Source organism: Crotalus tigris, unplaced genomic scaffold, assembly GCF_016545835.1.
Source record: "Crotalus tigris isolate CLP2741 ecotype Arizona unplaced genomic scaffold, ASM1654583v1 scf7180000017987.690289119674:8195010, whole genome shotgun sequence".
NCBI lineage: Eukaryota > Metazoa > Chordata > Lepidosauria > Squamata > Viperidae > Crotalus > Crotalus tigris.
The window spans coordinates 4,802,739-4,818,280 of record NW_024096758.1 but is presented as its reverse complement, the minus strand read 5'-3'; the positions used below and the strand labels follow the sequence as shown (position 1 = coordinate 4,818,280).

At 43.2% G+C, this 15,542-nt stretch overlaps 1 protein-coding gene across 3 annotated transcripts in view; it reads right to left on the bottom strand.

The window, feature by feature from the left end:
• Positions 1-14,899, bottom strand: part of DNMT3A (DNA methyltransferase 3 alpha) — a 122,566-nt gene extending 107,667 nt beyond the window's left edge. Inside the window, exon 1 of one of the 3 annotated variants that reach the window (XM_039346070.1) lies at positions 14,569-14,899. The gene's annotated coding sequence lies outside the window, so the exon portion shown is untranslated. Of the gene's footprint in view, positions 1-8,418; positions 9,876-14,568 lie in introns of those variants that run through there. The other 2 variants (XM_039346068.1, XM_039346069.1) reach the window with 2 other exon arrangements.
• Positions 14,900-15,542: the final 643 nt, after the last annotated feature.

Here is a 15,542-nt window from a genome sequence, read left to right as displayed (position 1 = left end):
GGTGGGGAAGAAAGGGAAGAGAATAAAATGGGGTGGAACTGCACTTCAACAGCACTTTCATCCTGTGTGCCAGGTGCAAGCAGTGGAGCTTTCAGCAAGTCACTCTCCCCAGATCCCCAGCAAGCAAACACAAAAAGAGTCAGTGCACAGGAGAAGCTAGCTTACCACCGCACACACAAGCGACTCTCAGTTTGAGTCTTGTGGTAACTTTGCTTTTTGCCAAACAAACTAGGCAATAGTCCAGCACCAAAGAATCAACAATCTTGGGACAAGCCCAAGATTCTATCACACATAGCCACTGGGCAGCCTCTAGCCAGTGTTTCTCAACCTTGACAATTTTAAGGCATGTGGACTTCAACACCCAGAATTCCACAGCCAGCATTGCTGGCTGTGGAATTCTGGGAGTTGAAGTCCACATGCCTTAAAATTGTCAAGGTTGAGAAACACTGCTCTAGACCCTCTGCAGCAAGTTTAGATGCCTCCTGCCTCCTAAGAAAGTTCCCTTGCTTTGACTGCTTCTGTGTGAATGGAGATTCTGCTCTAAAACCTTTGCTGTATCTAAGACTCATCCTCCCAGGCAACGTGAATCTACAACCTTTTCTCCAACACTTCTGCAGCAAATTATACCAACATCTAGTAATACAGAGATGAATATATTTATACACAGTGCTGGATGAAAATGAAATATGCCATGTATTCCAACCTACATTCATTGTTACTCAATACACGTACATGCTATATAAACTATCAAGGAAAGTCCTCCGTTCTGAAATGCCATTGTGTGCAAACAGAACTGTAAGACTCAACATTTAATCAAAGGAAATGTTGAAGCCACACAGGTGGTCCTTGACCTCTGCAGTATTTACCTTTGCCTTCCCAGACTGTTCTTTAGCACATTTTCACCATTTGTCTACCTGACAGTGCTATTTATGGGATCTATGAACAAGGGCATCTGTGCTGCATGCTTAGCCACCAGTTGCCTCTCAGCCAAAGCTGATGATGGGCAGGGAGGAAAGGGTGACACCTTATTACAAGAAAGAGAACAACACTAGCCAAGATTTTCCCAGCCAAAGGATTTATCTCTTCCTTCTAGCAGTCTATTTTAGTGGCATCTGAAACATGTTTTCTCTAAAACACATACTCACTAATATGCCCATCTATATGCCCACTTATATTTTCCAGGATCCCTTGCATATTTTGCTCTTTCCTCGACATTCTTATTCCATGCAAAAGACCAGCATGGTTCCCTTGCAACAATTTCTTGTTATTATCAAATTGTATTATTTTTTATCAAAATATAAGATACAAAGGAAAATAAAAAGTAATAGAAACCTAGGGGAAGGAAAAAGGAAAAAAGAGAAAAAAATGTGGGTCGAGAAAGGAAAAAGAAAAAAAGGCACTGACTTCAAACTCTCTTTGGCACAGTAGAAGATAATAACATTACAAACTCAACTTTTTACTTTTATACGATAGTATATACTAGCCATTTCTATTAACAACAAGCTTTTTGTTTTCAACAAAAACGAAGTCAAAATTTCATTTTTCTATAAAATTTATAAAACCTTTATATAGAAATTCTATTGTTTCTATAAATACAATCTATATGCCCTCCATCCACCAAGCCACAGAAGGACCAAGGCTACCAAAACTGCAGCCAAGGCTACCATACTGCTGCAGTAGGAGCAGCAGTTAAGTCCCTCTATGCTACAGGAAAGGTCCAAAGAGAATAATCAATAGTCATCTACTGTTTTGAAGATAAAACACTTTTTCTCCAAAACAGGCATATACAAACAAGCAGCCTCTATCTGTTCTGGAGGAGCTACTGTACCATTTCCCCTCCCTCAGCCCAACTGCCAGCATTGTGAAAGTGCACAGATCCCCCCCCCCCCAAAAAAAGCAGCAGAGCTGTGCACTGATCTCCATCCAACAAGAGGTGCTAAAAATAATCAGGCACAAATCAATCCTGCAAAAAAAGGGGGGGGGAAGGCTGGACAGAAGAGGTCAGATCCACCCAGAAACTCTTCCCAGAGAACCCTTCTCTGGGCCCTGCTGCCAACCACCCATTAGCAAGAAAGAGATGCTTGCTGCCCCCTCCTATAGCTGCCTTTCAAGTGGCATTGGAGCTGATAGCAAGCCTCAAAATCTTACCACACTTCTTTCCCTTCTGGACTGCTCTGCTCCTTGCTGTCTGCAGTGCGGTATTCTTCCAGAATCTACTAACAGTTCTGTCAAAGCCCCCTCTTGACTAGCCATGGTCTTCTTCCCACTCCTGCTCACTCACCAGAACCCACTCACCAGAGCCCGCATAAGAAGAGGAGGGGCTGTTGCCCAGACAGCTCAGCTTAGTAAGCTGGAGTAGGGAAGGGCTCCTTCACTGCACGACTTGCTCCCACACAGAAGATACTTTGCCAATCACTTCAAAGCAGCCTCTAAGGACATGGAAGGGACATGCAGGAGGAGCATGCCCAGCTGTTCTAGCTGCAGAGGCTGCACAAGGGTATTTATTTTTATCAGCCACATGGAAAGGAGAAAGTGCTTGACAGGCCTCTGCACCTGCTAGCTCTCCCCCAACTGCTCTCTGGTAGCCAACTAATGCAGAGGGGCTCAAAATCAAGGCAACTGATAATTCAGGTGACACTAGGAGAGCCTGCTAAGAACTTTGCCCATTGAATACAGAACAAGTGCCACTTTTAGTACTTCAAAGAGTTTGTTTCCTACACAGAAATGCCTTCTCATAGGTAAGCCAGCATACTCAATGGTGTACTATGGTGGGAAAGTGCAGAAGAATGCAGCTTTGGGATATTTTCAGTGCATGAATGACTGTGATTGTAGATTGAAATCATGTACCTGCTCCTTCCTTTCAATGAATTAATAATAGCATTTTCACAGTCTACTATTGTTTGCTACTGAATAGAACCACGGAAGTCAGAAAGTGAGGAAAATGTTCAAGCAAAGACACGTTTTCTTCTTCTGCGACGATCATGCTATTATACACTGATGTTTCAATGGAAAAGTTTCTATGCAAGGTTACTTGCTTTTATGATTTAAAGGAAACAGTTTTATTTCAGCTGGTTAAAAATCCTTTTTGCAAATGCAATCTATTTTATAAATTGAATAAGGCTTACCCCGGAAAGTATGCATTAAAATTGAAGCCATTCTTATTATACTTCTAACAAGTGAAGTACATATTACAGCTGTTTGGCTTGAGTTACAGTGTTATTGTTAACTGTTACTGTGCATTTACAGGTATGGGCATGCTTAAATGCACAGCACAATGTCAGAATGAGCTCCTGCACTTGGTAGATTGCTTAGTCTAAAACAGCAAGGCAAAGTGGATGCTAGGATAGGCAATCCCCCACTCACCCCCCCCCCAGTTGGATCCAGCACCCTTACTGGAAACATTAAACATTAGGATTTTGAAGGCATTGTAGGAGAATCAATGGTGGCAAAAAATAAAAACACATCTGGTAGCATCTTTTCTGGCTAACAAATGTTATTAAAATGCATTAGATCAGTGGTTCTCAACCTTTCTAATGCCGTGACCCCATAATACAGTTCCCTATGTTGTGGTGACCCCCAACCACTTATACATAACCAGGTGCCAGGGGCGTGGCCAAAGAAAAGGGGGAAAAAATGGCGGTCAGCCTTGTTTGGCGACCCCCGTGAAATGGTCATTCGACCCCAAATGGGGTCCCGACCCACAGGTTGAGAACCACTGCATTAGATCATCAGATGCATAGAGTTGCTGCTCACAAACAGCAACTTATTTATTAAGCCTCTTAATAAAAGCTCTACGTTGGAAAAAGTGCTACCAGACTCCTTCTAGGTTTTTGAGGTAATGCCTGAAAACAAAACAGACACAAGATCCCCTCTTAAGTCCCCCAATGGCTATACAAAGGTGCAAAAAATAGTGGTACCAGCAGTCCATAGCAAGAAACAAATTAAAAACCTTGTCTGATGCAACTTTGACATTGGAGCAAACATGATTTCAATCCTGCTGAGCCGACAAGACAGGTTCAAACAGGGGCCAACTCTTATCACTTCCCTTCAGCACTGAAAATTTGGAAGAAACCCTGATCTAAAGATTCCTTTTAGCTATGGTGTCACACTTTCTTTTCAAACTGCATTCTCTTTTTAAAGCTATCACACCCAGTGCCTAACACATTTTATGGCAGTGTAGAATATATTGTTAATTATATGAAGGGTGAAGATACTCCTCCTTTTGCCACAAACACTCAACCCAAGGCACCTTTCCCAAATTATCTAGTGCAGCTACATATCTTCAACCAGCCTTGATTTTATGGTCTCCTGATGTGTATCCAGTAACAAATAGTTTGTCAAGGCACAAATGGACCCAGAATATGTGCAGCTGTGCTAATCCATCTCCACAAGCAGGCCTGTGCACCAGGAACACCAAGATAGGCCTTTTTTAAATCAATTTCTGATAGGAATACACATACAAACGTTCAGGTTGTTGTTGGCATTTAATTCTTTCAGCTTTCTGTGTTGGCCATGGTTTAACAATTAGGGTGGGTTTAAAAATATTTGGGGGACAAAACTGTTATTGTTCAGCTCTCATCAATATAATCAGTAAGCTCCCTATGAGAGTATTTGGTTAAACATTTTGAAAACTTGTTTATGTTCCATATGCTTTATGTTCCATATGCTATTCTTACTTTTGTTCTTTTTACCATTTGAGCTAGTTTTAAAATATTGTTATTTTGGTCTGTTTCTTGATCTCCCTTTCAAGGAAACAGGATATGAAAATTTTATCCTAATAGATGGGGAGATATGCAGAAAAATATGGAAGAAATGAAATCACAGTTCAAAAGCCAAGACATGCCAGAAGTCCAGGGCCACATCTTCTATAGCCATGCACTCTTGTAGCCTTTTGTTTCCTTCACCATCTCTCCCCCCTTTCAAATTTTAGAATAACAAAGAGGATTTAAATCACCTTATTAAATGCTACATAGGCTATATCCATCACATTTTACTGTAGGATCCGTGACAAAATACACACTATCCAGTATATGCCAAATCTGAATCCTGTGTGCTCAACAGGTCATTCCTTGTTAGGCTTTCAAAAGTCACTCATGGGGTAGATTTACTCCAGGCTTAGCCAGTGGTACTGCCCACACTGGTAAAGAAACATTTCCACACAGGCCATTTGGGGAGAAGAGCCTTTTGTTTTATTTTTCAAATTTAGAAACTACCCATCTCCCTCAAAGTAGGAGGACTCCACAGGTTGCAGAAGTACATTGGTCTGTAAAGGATGTTTATGCGCTCCTTAATTAAGCCCAATAGGATTTTCAAGAGTATGTTGCATCCCCTGGGAACCTGAGCTGAATGTTATTTTTAAAAAGAAAAAAAATACACGATAGCAGCAGAAGCAGCATGAAGCCAAATCCTTGAGCAGAGAGTATGAGATACCAAAAAGATTGCCATGTTAGGCACTCATGTATTTTCTCAGACAGCTTTTAACTTACCTTATGAGGCAACAGCAAAGGCAGTGATACACACACACACACACACACACACACACACACACATATATATGTTTTCTGAGGTTTTCGCGGGTGTTTGTATGTAGGTCTTTGGTTGTTCGGGTTTTCTCCCGCGTAAAATTGGAAGTGTCTTGGCGACTTTCGACGAAGTCCCATTCGTCATCAGCCTGAAGATGACGAATGGGACTTTGTCGAAACGTCGCCAAGACACTTCCAATTTTACGCGGGAGAAAACCCGAACAACCAAAGACCTACATATATATATATATATATAATGTTGCAAAAAGAAGCTGCAGTTGTACCTGGCAGATTGATTCACCAAATTGCCTCTGGACCACACGGGGGGGGGGGAGGGAACAGAAATGTATCCAATCTCTTCAATAAAGTAACACCAAAGAAGGGGGGTGAGGAAGAAAATGTCCTCAAGCCCACAACCCCTGGGAAGGGTCTGAACCATAATGAAAAAACCATAAAGTTAATAATTCCCTTCTTGTTCAGGGTTTCAAAGGGAGGAAAAGGGTTTTTTTTCCCCTGTCCTCCAGAAACTGTCACTTATCACACACTATATCAAAAAGCACTTCTATCCTTGAAGATGACAGGTTGCAGAAAATGTGAACCAGTGATCACTATAAAAGCTGCAGCAAAACTTTACAGGGAGCAGGGAAGTAAAAAGCTCACACGAAGAATAAAGGCAAATATACCTGTCCCAGGATAACGTTGCAAGTTGGCCCAGAAAACAGTGTTTCTCTGGCTGTGGAATTCTGGGAGTTGAAGTCCACATGCCTTAAAATTGTCAAGGTTGAGAAACACTGGGTTAGAGAGAAGCTCCAGCACGAGTCCAAAACCTCAGAAGACTAAACCTCTGGTCCAGGTGACCAACCCAGGTGGGATCCTGCTAAAAAGGTTCTCTTTTCCTTCTCCATTCAATTTCCCCTCCCTACAGTTGCTGTTCCTATTGGAGGATACAGCTACATCATGACTGTGTGGCCTTTTTTATATGCAAAGGAAATTAGTGGGCATCAATTCCACATTTCTGCAATTAGAGTGATCAATTAGATATAAGATGCTCTTGAAAAGAACTTCATTTTGAGAACCCAGAATCAACTGCCACTTGTTTTCAAATTCAGATGTAAATTTATTTTCGGATGTAAAACTCTGTAAGATAAGTATGTCTCTCAGAGGAAGTCAGGAACCATGGCTCCTTCAGCTCCACTCAGAAGCAAAACAGCATGAGGACAAGATGATGGGGAGCAAGGGCCCTGTTGACCATTGCAAGAAACAGACATGCCCCCTTTATGGAAGGCAAGATATAGACTTCACATGGTCAAATAACAAATTTGTGGGAACTTCTTCTCATGAAGGTTGCTACTGGTAAGCATGGACAAGAGCTAGACAAATGTAAAGGAGTAAAAACAGAACCAACTCACTTCCCATAATTCATCCATAAGGTAGTCCATGTACGTTGTTATCTGTACAGATGAGCCATTGAAAAGCCCATCCCAGTTCATCTCCTTTTCACCCCAGCATATGCTGAAGATCACAAAATCATTCAGAGGAAGAGGAGGGATAACTTTGAGGACTGAGAACAAGAATAGATTGACTTATGCTGCAAGAGGGTGACTCACAACTCAACCAAAGAAAGCCCACTCAAATGTCTGGCTTACCAGTTAAGAGTAGAAAAACTGGCGCAGAGAACAGGTAAAGCAAAGCGGAAGTGACTCTCGTACAGCTGTAAAAACCATTGCCTGTGTTTTTTTTAAAAACACTATTGCAGCTCAGTCTTTCTTTCCCCTCCTGCTTTCATGGGTCAGAGATGAATATGTCCCACTGAGAAGCAGAATATACAGAACTCCCATAGGACAATGCTGAAGAGCCAGCCGCAGCAATTCAGAGGAAGCACTTGAGTCACATACCCTCTTCTGCAGGCAGCACAGTCTGCTAATAGAAAATTCTATCAGTGGAGCTTCCAGCTCAATCCTTCCATGGGTAGTCTTGTTGAGCCCAAGGGGCATCGTTACCTCCAACTTTCTGAGTATGAGACTTGCACAAGGCAAGACCAATATGAAAGGGAGGTAGTGTCACAAGTCTCTGGGATGGGTAGACACAACCATCCTGCTATCGCTCCTGATATATATTGAATGTGTAATAAATTTATAGCTACAAGCAATTAAAAATGTTGACCCCATCCTGCAATTATCTGTGATCCACTACTCAATCAAACATTCCAAAGGCTGTATGTCCCCTTCAGATACAAAAAAGCATACCTTTGCAATGTGGGTCCCTCTCACCAAGTAAGACAATGCCCTTCCAAATTATAATACCCCCCAGGAATAAAAAGGCAGGCACAGTGCCCTGGAGATGTAACAGCACATTGGGTGGATGGCAGAAAAAAGAGCCTGGCAGAGACAAAGGGTAGCAAGTTGGGCATATTGCAGCAAGCTACTTTTTTGTCAAAACAATAAAATATGCATTGTGATATCACACAAGATCTGTCCTATTACATGTTCATACTCAATACTGCAATACAAGTATAAAAGGAATGGGGTTTGTGTTGCCGTGTTCCAACACACATTTCATTGTTTGCCTCTGTGTGGATGCCCATGGCAGCAAGTCATGTTACTCTAGGATTTAGCATGATACATACCATACTTTCAGGAAGTGGTGAAGTCAAGATACTTTTTCATAGCCAAATATTCCCTAGAGAAGCACTTGCTTCCAAGTACTGAAGAACAACAATGGTAATTGTAACTATAAAATTTCTGAGGAAAACTTAGGACACAGGATTTTTGTTCATTGTTATGTTGTTTTTATGATTATTGTTTTATTCACTGGTATTGTACGTCACCCAGAATTGCTTAAGATGGGCAGTCATATAAAACAAACAAACAAACAAACAAACAAACTCTTTTCAAACCTTTTAGGAAGATGCTTGAGAATGTATAAGCCTCTCTTTGTCTCCCTTCATTAATTTCCATCATATAACTGGTTTCATGTAGGAAAAAGGAGTTTTCCTACTGCAGCTTCCAAAAAGGAACATCCGGCACTCCAAATAACAATGTGGGTCATGGCATTTCTGAAGCAAACAAGCTTACTAACAGTACAGTTAAGGATTTCAATGTATACACTGAGCAAACTTTATATAACCTCCTAATTCCAAAATCAAATTAAATCCAAGATCAAATACTTCATCAAATATAAAGTACAGAGACAGCATAATTTTGTTCTCTGTCCACTTGTGTGATGTAATGTTCTTGTCTCCATTTTAAATAATGTTGTGGATAAACATTTATCAGTATGTTATTCTCTCATACGAAAGTACTATTACGATCAGGAAATTATATTAGAATTGCAGGATAAAAAATTTAAATGAAAATTAAATGACTAAGAAACTAGATAGTAACTCATATCCAGATGTTAACTTGCCCTAAAATTCGTGCAAATCAAGTTTCAGTTGGAATACTGTATGTTCATTTCCCTTTAAGCAATGTACCGTAAGATTAATCTTAATTATCAGACCAAATTTGCTACAAGCAGATGTTTACATCAGATTTTTAGATTTTGTTAGAGTTGATGCCAAACTGTACTCTGTCCTCAGCACAATTTTTTTATTTGGAAGTAAAGAAAAAACTATCTGAGAGAATAAATGCCCTCTCCATGACATCCTTAAATGTGGAAATTTAAAGGCCTTGCTAGGACTGACATGATAACTACAAACATCCTTTGATCCCTGAGTCAATTTTCTTGCTCTGTACTACTCAACTTCAGTTCCAATAGACGAGAACATCTGTAATGCAGGGTTGAATTATGGACTTCTTGGTGCTTTCTGAGCTTGGTTGTTTGTTTGCAAACATTTCATTACCCAACTAGGTAACATCATCTCTTTTGCCACTTCAACCCAAAATACCTCCAGAATCCTTTCTTAAGGCCGACTGCTCTCGATGGGAAGATGATGGGAAGACGTCAGAACCAGAGCAGGGCAAACAATTTCCTTGTCACAAGTGGAAAGGTCAGGAGGGCTGTGCTCTGGTCACAGCCTGTCTGCCCACTGCCTATTTGGGGCTGAGAAGCACTCTGTAAAGATTTGTGAAAATACCCCCCCCACACACACACACAGAGGCACATATAGGTCTCAGATGAGATCTATTTTGAGTGAACTTCACAGTAAAAATAACCAAGCAGGCAATGCCTGTTAAGGGTGAAAGGCACAGATTGTTCACCACACTGGAGAATTCTGCATGTTCTCCCATGAAAAGGCTGACATCCCTGGGGGCTTCACACAATAATCATTGCAAGCCACTGGAGGAATACAGAAAAGTGGCTTTCACCCTCCAAGTCTGCAAGGCAGAACTGAAATGTAGCAGTTTGCCAAGTTTCTAAATGCAAACATTCCTTTTGTATATCTCTTCCCCCCTTCCCCCCCCCCCCCCCGTGTCATGACAATCAAATTAGTTTCCCTCTGAAACACGAAGAAGTTTAGAGATTATCTAACCAAGAGGCAGCCTCACCCCAGAATCTAATCCTGCTTTCCTGAAGGGGTGGAGATGAAAAGCCCCTCTCCCAACTCTTCACCAGAGTTATTCTAGACAAGCCACATCATTCATCCCCTCAAATGTTTTTAGACATCTAATTGGAAGGAAAAAAGACTCCTGCAAGGATGTTTCCAGCTGACCCAGCATGTGAGGGGTTATTGAGTACATTCCCCATCTCTAAAAGCTCACAAAAGGTCTTCCCCTCTCCCCTTATTGTCCAGACCTTTCAAAAGCGCTGGGCCTGAAGAATTGGCTTTGAGGTTTCTAGCAATAAACTACCCTCATTCCAAACTAGAAAGGAAGGAAGCTCAAGACAGGTAGGAAGAGATGACAGGGCACAGACGTTTTCCAGTCACATCAGGCCTGGCAAAACAGCCAGCAGGCAGCAAATTGGGGGGTCTCCACAAGGAATAGGTCTATGTACAACCTGCTGGTATCAAAAAAGTCACACATAGCATATATAAAGCAAGAAATGTTATTTCACTCTGTGCATGGAGCAAACATGTGCTTTAGAAGTTGGCCAGGCCATTCTAGATGAAGCATAATCCAGCCAAAGCAAAATCCAGATAATTTAGACTGATCCATCTTTTTTTTTTTCCACAACTGCCTTCCATTTTGGAACGGCTCTACCAGAACAACATGGTCTGGGTCCATGCGCTAACCAAATAGACATGCTCTACTCTACGCACAGAAGCATGTGTGCTATAATCTGTGTATAGACCAACCTATACTGCTTGATCCATGCATAGATCCATACATAACATCCACTATGCTATTTTGTTTCAGAGTAAGCATTATATAGATTGCAAAAAGAGAATAAAGTAAAGCTAAAGAAATAAAAGCATGAGATAAAAAAAAAGGAAATGTAGCTAAACTGATTCTCAATCAATGGAGTGACACTGTCTGCATCCTTTCACATTCCCAAACAACACATCTCTAGAGTAACCCACAAATATTCCTTAGTTGGAGGTGCTTTTTTAGCCTTTTTTGTCCACTGATTTCTAAAACAACTTTTAAACTTTTCATCAAATGATTGTTTTGCTTCTTTTAATTTTGACTTTTAATTGTTCTCTTAATAATTATCTTTCTCTCATCCTCACTTTCACAATAAGTCTCTTATCCACAGTCTCTTTTACTTCATCTTTGCACCCAGCATGCTTTTTCACATTTTCCATCAGTGTAACTCCAGATATTTATGTGGCTTGCTGCAATATAACTGTAACAGGCAGCTCTCCATCTACTTTCCATTCATTTTATTTGAAAATTAATCTATTTTCTACTACTTTTTATATAGGATTCATACTTTTTTCCTAAAGACCCACTTTCACTTTTTTCTTTTCTTCCATGCCCATTTTCCCCAACATCCGCTGAACACAACCAATATGTCCTCTACTCAAAACTCATCATTCTTGTATCCTTCAGTATTTCTCTCAGTCATTCATCATACACAATCTAATACATCATACTTTTAGATTTACATTCATTCCTTTGCCATGAATAGATTTATGCTTACACTATAAGCATATATATATTCACCAGTCACCATTCTCAAGTTGATAAATAGTGAAATCATTTTTCTGTACTGTCTCATCTCATTCTCACCCATCCATTCATATCACCTAACAGAATAATATTTTCTCCTGAACTGCTTTCATTCAGAAACTCATCTCTAACTCTTCCATTATCACCATTCACTGGGGTGTAACAGGTATACGCAATTTATGAATTCTTGCTTTCAAATAAACTACAACTTAATCACACCGATTCATATTTTATGACTTGTTAACCCAATCATAATTCAGCCCACTTTCACTTCTCTGCATGAATCATCCATTCCATTCCACAAGATGATCACCTTCATTCAGATTTTATTTATTTATATATGATATTCTCCCCATTCTTAGTTTCATTGACATATAATTTGTTTTCCTTTTGTTTCATTCATTCTTTCATACCACTTAACATTTACTGTTCTTACATTTCAAGCTGCAATTTTCCATATGCCATGATCATCATTTGAGGCACCCTGTTGACCAAAGCCATGTTATATATTAGGCCAATTAGCTTTGGTCAATTGAGGTCTTCACATAATGCTGTTTAACTATATACCGGCCTTAGTCTTACCTGTGCCACATACAACAACCTCTGTTAATGGTAAAGACAATGCAGGTTAGTTTTGATACATTTTGGCCAGTGTGAGTTACCACAGCCCAGTATTGCTCCAAATATGCTCATGGCATTCTATGCAAAATAAGATATCTAAAGACTAACTTGCAAGCCAACATTCTGTTGCCCACATCCACTAACTTGGGGGTATTGCAGTGTAGTGCCAAATCTGCAGAAAAGTTTCTTAAATATCTAAAAACAGTGACAAAAATGGACACTTGAGCATCGAATGTGTTCAACTGATGGGAATGCTAGAAAAGGAGCTTGCAGCGGTGGCTTCGCCCTGAGCCCTCCAGCTGCTCCTGGTGGGACAGACCCCCCTCCCAAGCCCCACTCTTCACTATGGAGAGATAATGTGGAGTTTGCCAAATCATCACAGCAAAAGAAACATAATGTGAGCGAGGGGCAACAGGGTCTCCTCTCTGGAGGTAATCACAATCGAGTTGAAGGAGAGATGATTGCACCATCAGAAATCAAGTAAAGTGAACTTAGAAGGAGCAGCAGTTCAGAATCTCCTCCCCACAGTTGGGCTTCAGCCATATTTTCCCCAAAGAGTGACAAACTCTAAACAACCCTCCCACTTGATGATAAAGATGCAGCACATCCCCCTGCACCAGCTCCTATGCGTATTCCTTCCTTTACCCTTCTTTTACTCTTTTCTATACTAGGCCCCCATTCAAAGGGTGGTCAACTAGCGCAGGGCAGACAACGGAACTGAAGGCCCCCCCCCCTCAGCCTGGAAGGGAGGAGGAGACATCCGCGGAGGGAGGAGGAGCCAGGAGCCTGGCATCGTGCCAGTCTGAAGCTGCGAAGCACGCAAGGAAAGGAGGGGGACTGGCAGTGGCAGAATGGAAAACCGGCGGGAGGGGCTGCTGCGCCGGGGAGGGGGAAGCACACCCAGGAGGCCCCTGCCCACCTCACGTATCTGTTCTACTAGGGAAAAATTGAGCCCGGCAGAGAACCCCACCCCCCTCGGCTTGCCCTTCACCGGCAACACTGCAAAGCTTTCAAGGACACAGCTGCGCCCTCCCCCCGCACAGAACAGTGACAGCCAGCGCCTCCCCCCGCCTCCGAATTTGCACCAAGCGATGAAGCCTCCCGCACTGGACAGGCCGCTCAACCGGGGGGGGGGTGAATGCAAAATGCCTGGAAAACAAGCGCCTGATCTCTGTGAATCATTCCCCCCCCTCATTGTACAAACGGGAGAGGGGGGAGAGACTAAGCCAACGAAGGGTAGGAAAAGAGGCTGGATAATTGCACTCGCCTCCGCCCTCCCCCGTGCCCGGTCCCAGCTACAGGTGTGCGCACGGAAAAGAGAGAAGCAGGGCGATGCCCCCCCCAATGCCCAGCCGTGCCCTGCAGCCTCCGAAGAATCCCTCCCGCGTGCCCCATAAAATCTCTCCTTGCCTGTTCCGCTTCCCTAAAATCTTATCCTGATCGCGCAACGCCTCCCTTCGCGCAGGGATTAACGGGGGGGATGACACAGGGCCCCCTTCGGTCATGCCAGGCTGCCATTTTTGCCGCTTCGCCCTCCTCCGTTCGCAAAAGAGCGCAAAAGCATTCCGCTTTGCAGGAGAATTTCCTACAGGGGAGGGGGAATGGAAAACCCCGACAGCTTCCCCCACCCCAATCTTTGCGCGTGTCTCTTTTGTGCTTGCAAAAACCGATGCATCTTTGCAAAATAAATAAATAATAACGCTGTAGAGCACGCTCGGGTGAGACACGTCTGCAAAAAATGAAAAATAATAAAGCTTCCCCCCCCCATGCGCACGTATATTTACCGACACACACGCATGCATACACACAAGCAAACATTGCAAAGCCTGCCTGCACAAACGCGCTTGGGGGCAGCGCAGTCGCGCTCTTCCCCCCCCCCACGCCAAGCCGCTTTCCTCTCCCCCTCCTTAAGGTACGTGTGAAGTTCAAGTTCGCCGAAATCCAGGGGTGGGGGAGCATTTAAGGCTGGGCCAATCCTAGCGGGGGAGGGGTCAGCCCCTGTCATCTCTCTCCCTCTGCTTTTCCTGATCTGGTGCCAAGAGTGAGTCCCTCAAACTTGAAGGGGGGGGGGGAGAGGAGCTGAAGCCATGCCAGCAGCCCCCCAGTTCAGAAAGGAGAGCCTGAAATTTCTGTGCATGAAAGGAAATGCAACAAGCGCCCGGTAGGGGAGGACTGCTGCTGCAATTTTGGCATGCCTGTAAAAGACAAGCGGGGGGGGGGGGAGAGAGAACATCCGCCAGCCTCTTTGCACCAGCCTCTCATGTCAAAGCAGATTACCCTCCCTAGGGCGGAAATACGGGAAGGTTTGGCCCTGGCATGATGACCCTCCGTGCAAAGTGTCATCTGCACCCCCGGCCTGTTCAGGGTTTTACCTTGAACCCCGGTGTTCCTCCTGCAGCTGCTGTTTACTTCCCGGGAGGGGGGGATCCTCCTCCTCCTCCTCCTCCTTCCGCGCTCCTTGCCTTGCCCAGCCTGTGGAGGAGGCCTCGCCCGCCGTCTCCACTGCAGCAAGAATCGGATCCGACCGGCTCGGATCGGACGCACTCGGCCCGCAGGGCCACTGGAGAACGAGAGAGGGAGCTCGGGAGTACCCGCTGCGAGACAGGCAGATAGGCCAGCCAGCCAAGCTGGTTGGCCCGGTCCTAGCGCTAGCAAGGCTCTCTGGTTACCCTGCTGCCAAAGAATGTGCTGAGGCCCTAAGCAAAGCTCTGGTTCCTACGAGGCAGGCTCTTTCATTGCTCCGAGACTCGCCACCAGTTGCTGCGTATTTTAAGGGCTGTGTTCAGATAAACGAGTTCTTACTGACTGATGGGCAAGGGAGGATTGTCAACCCAACACAGGTGCCAAAAGAATTGCTCATAAATAAAATCTTTTGAAAAAAAGAGCCTTCCTTTCATCTGGATCTATGGCAACATGGTTAGTCTGTTGTAAAGCTGCCAAACACACACTTGAAATTAGGGGAAATATCACCTTTTGGTTACTAATTGATTACCATTTGTTTCCAAGAAACACCCCCATGGATACCAGCCCTTTCTTACTGATCACAGTTCATTGGAAATGCGAATTGAGATCTTCCTCTAGCTCTTCATTTTGTTTGCTTTGCATGCATCAAATATGGCAATTTTTGCTACCAGAGATGTGGCAAGGAGTTTCACAAGTTACAGTTGGTGCAGCATAATGTTTAAATAATTGCCTAGACCTGGGCAGATTTAAGATCAGTTCCACCTTCACTGGGTAACCTTGACCCAGGCATTTTCAGCCCAATCTACCTCACAGGATTGTTGTGGAAAAAGCAATGTATTCACTACTTTTGCTGCTAGAAAAAAAGCAGGATGTTATACAAATA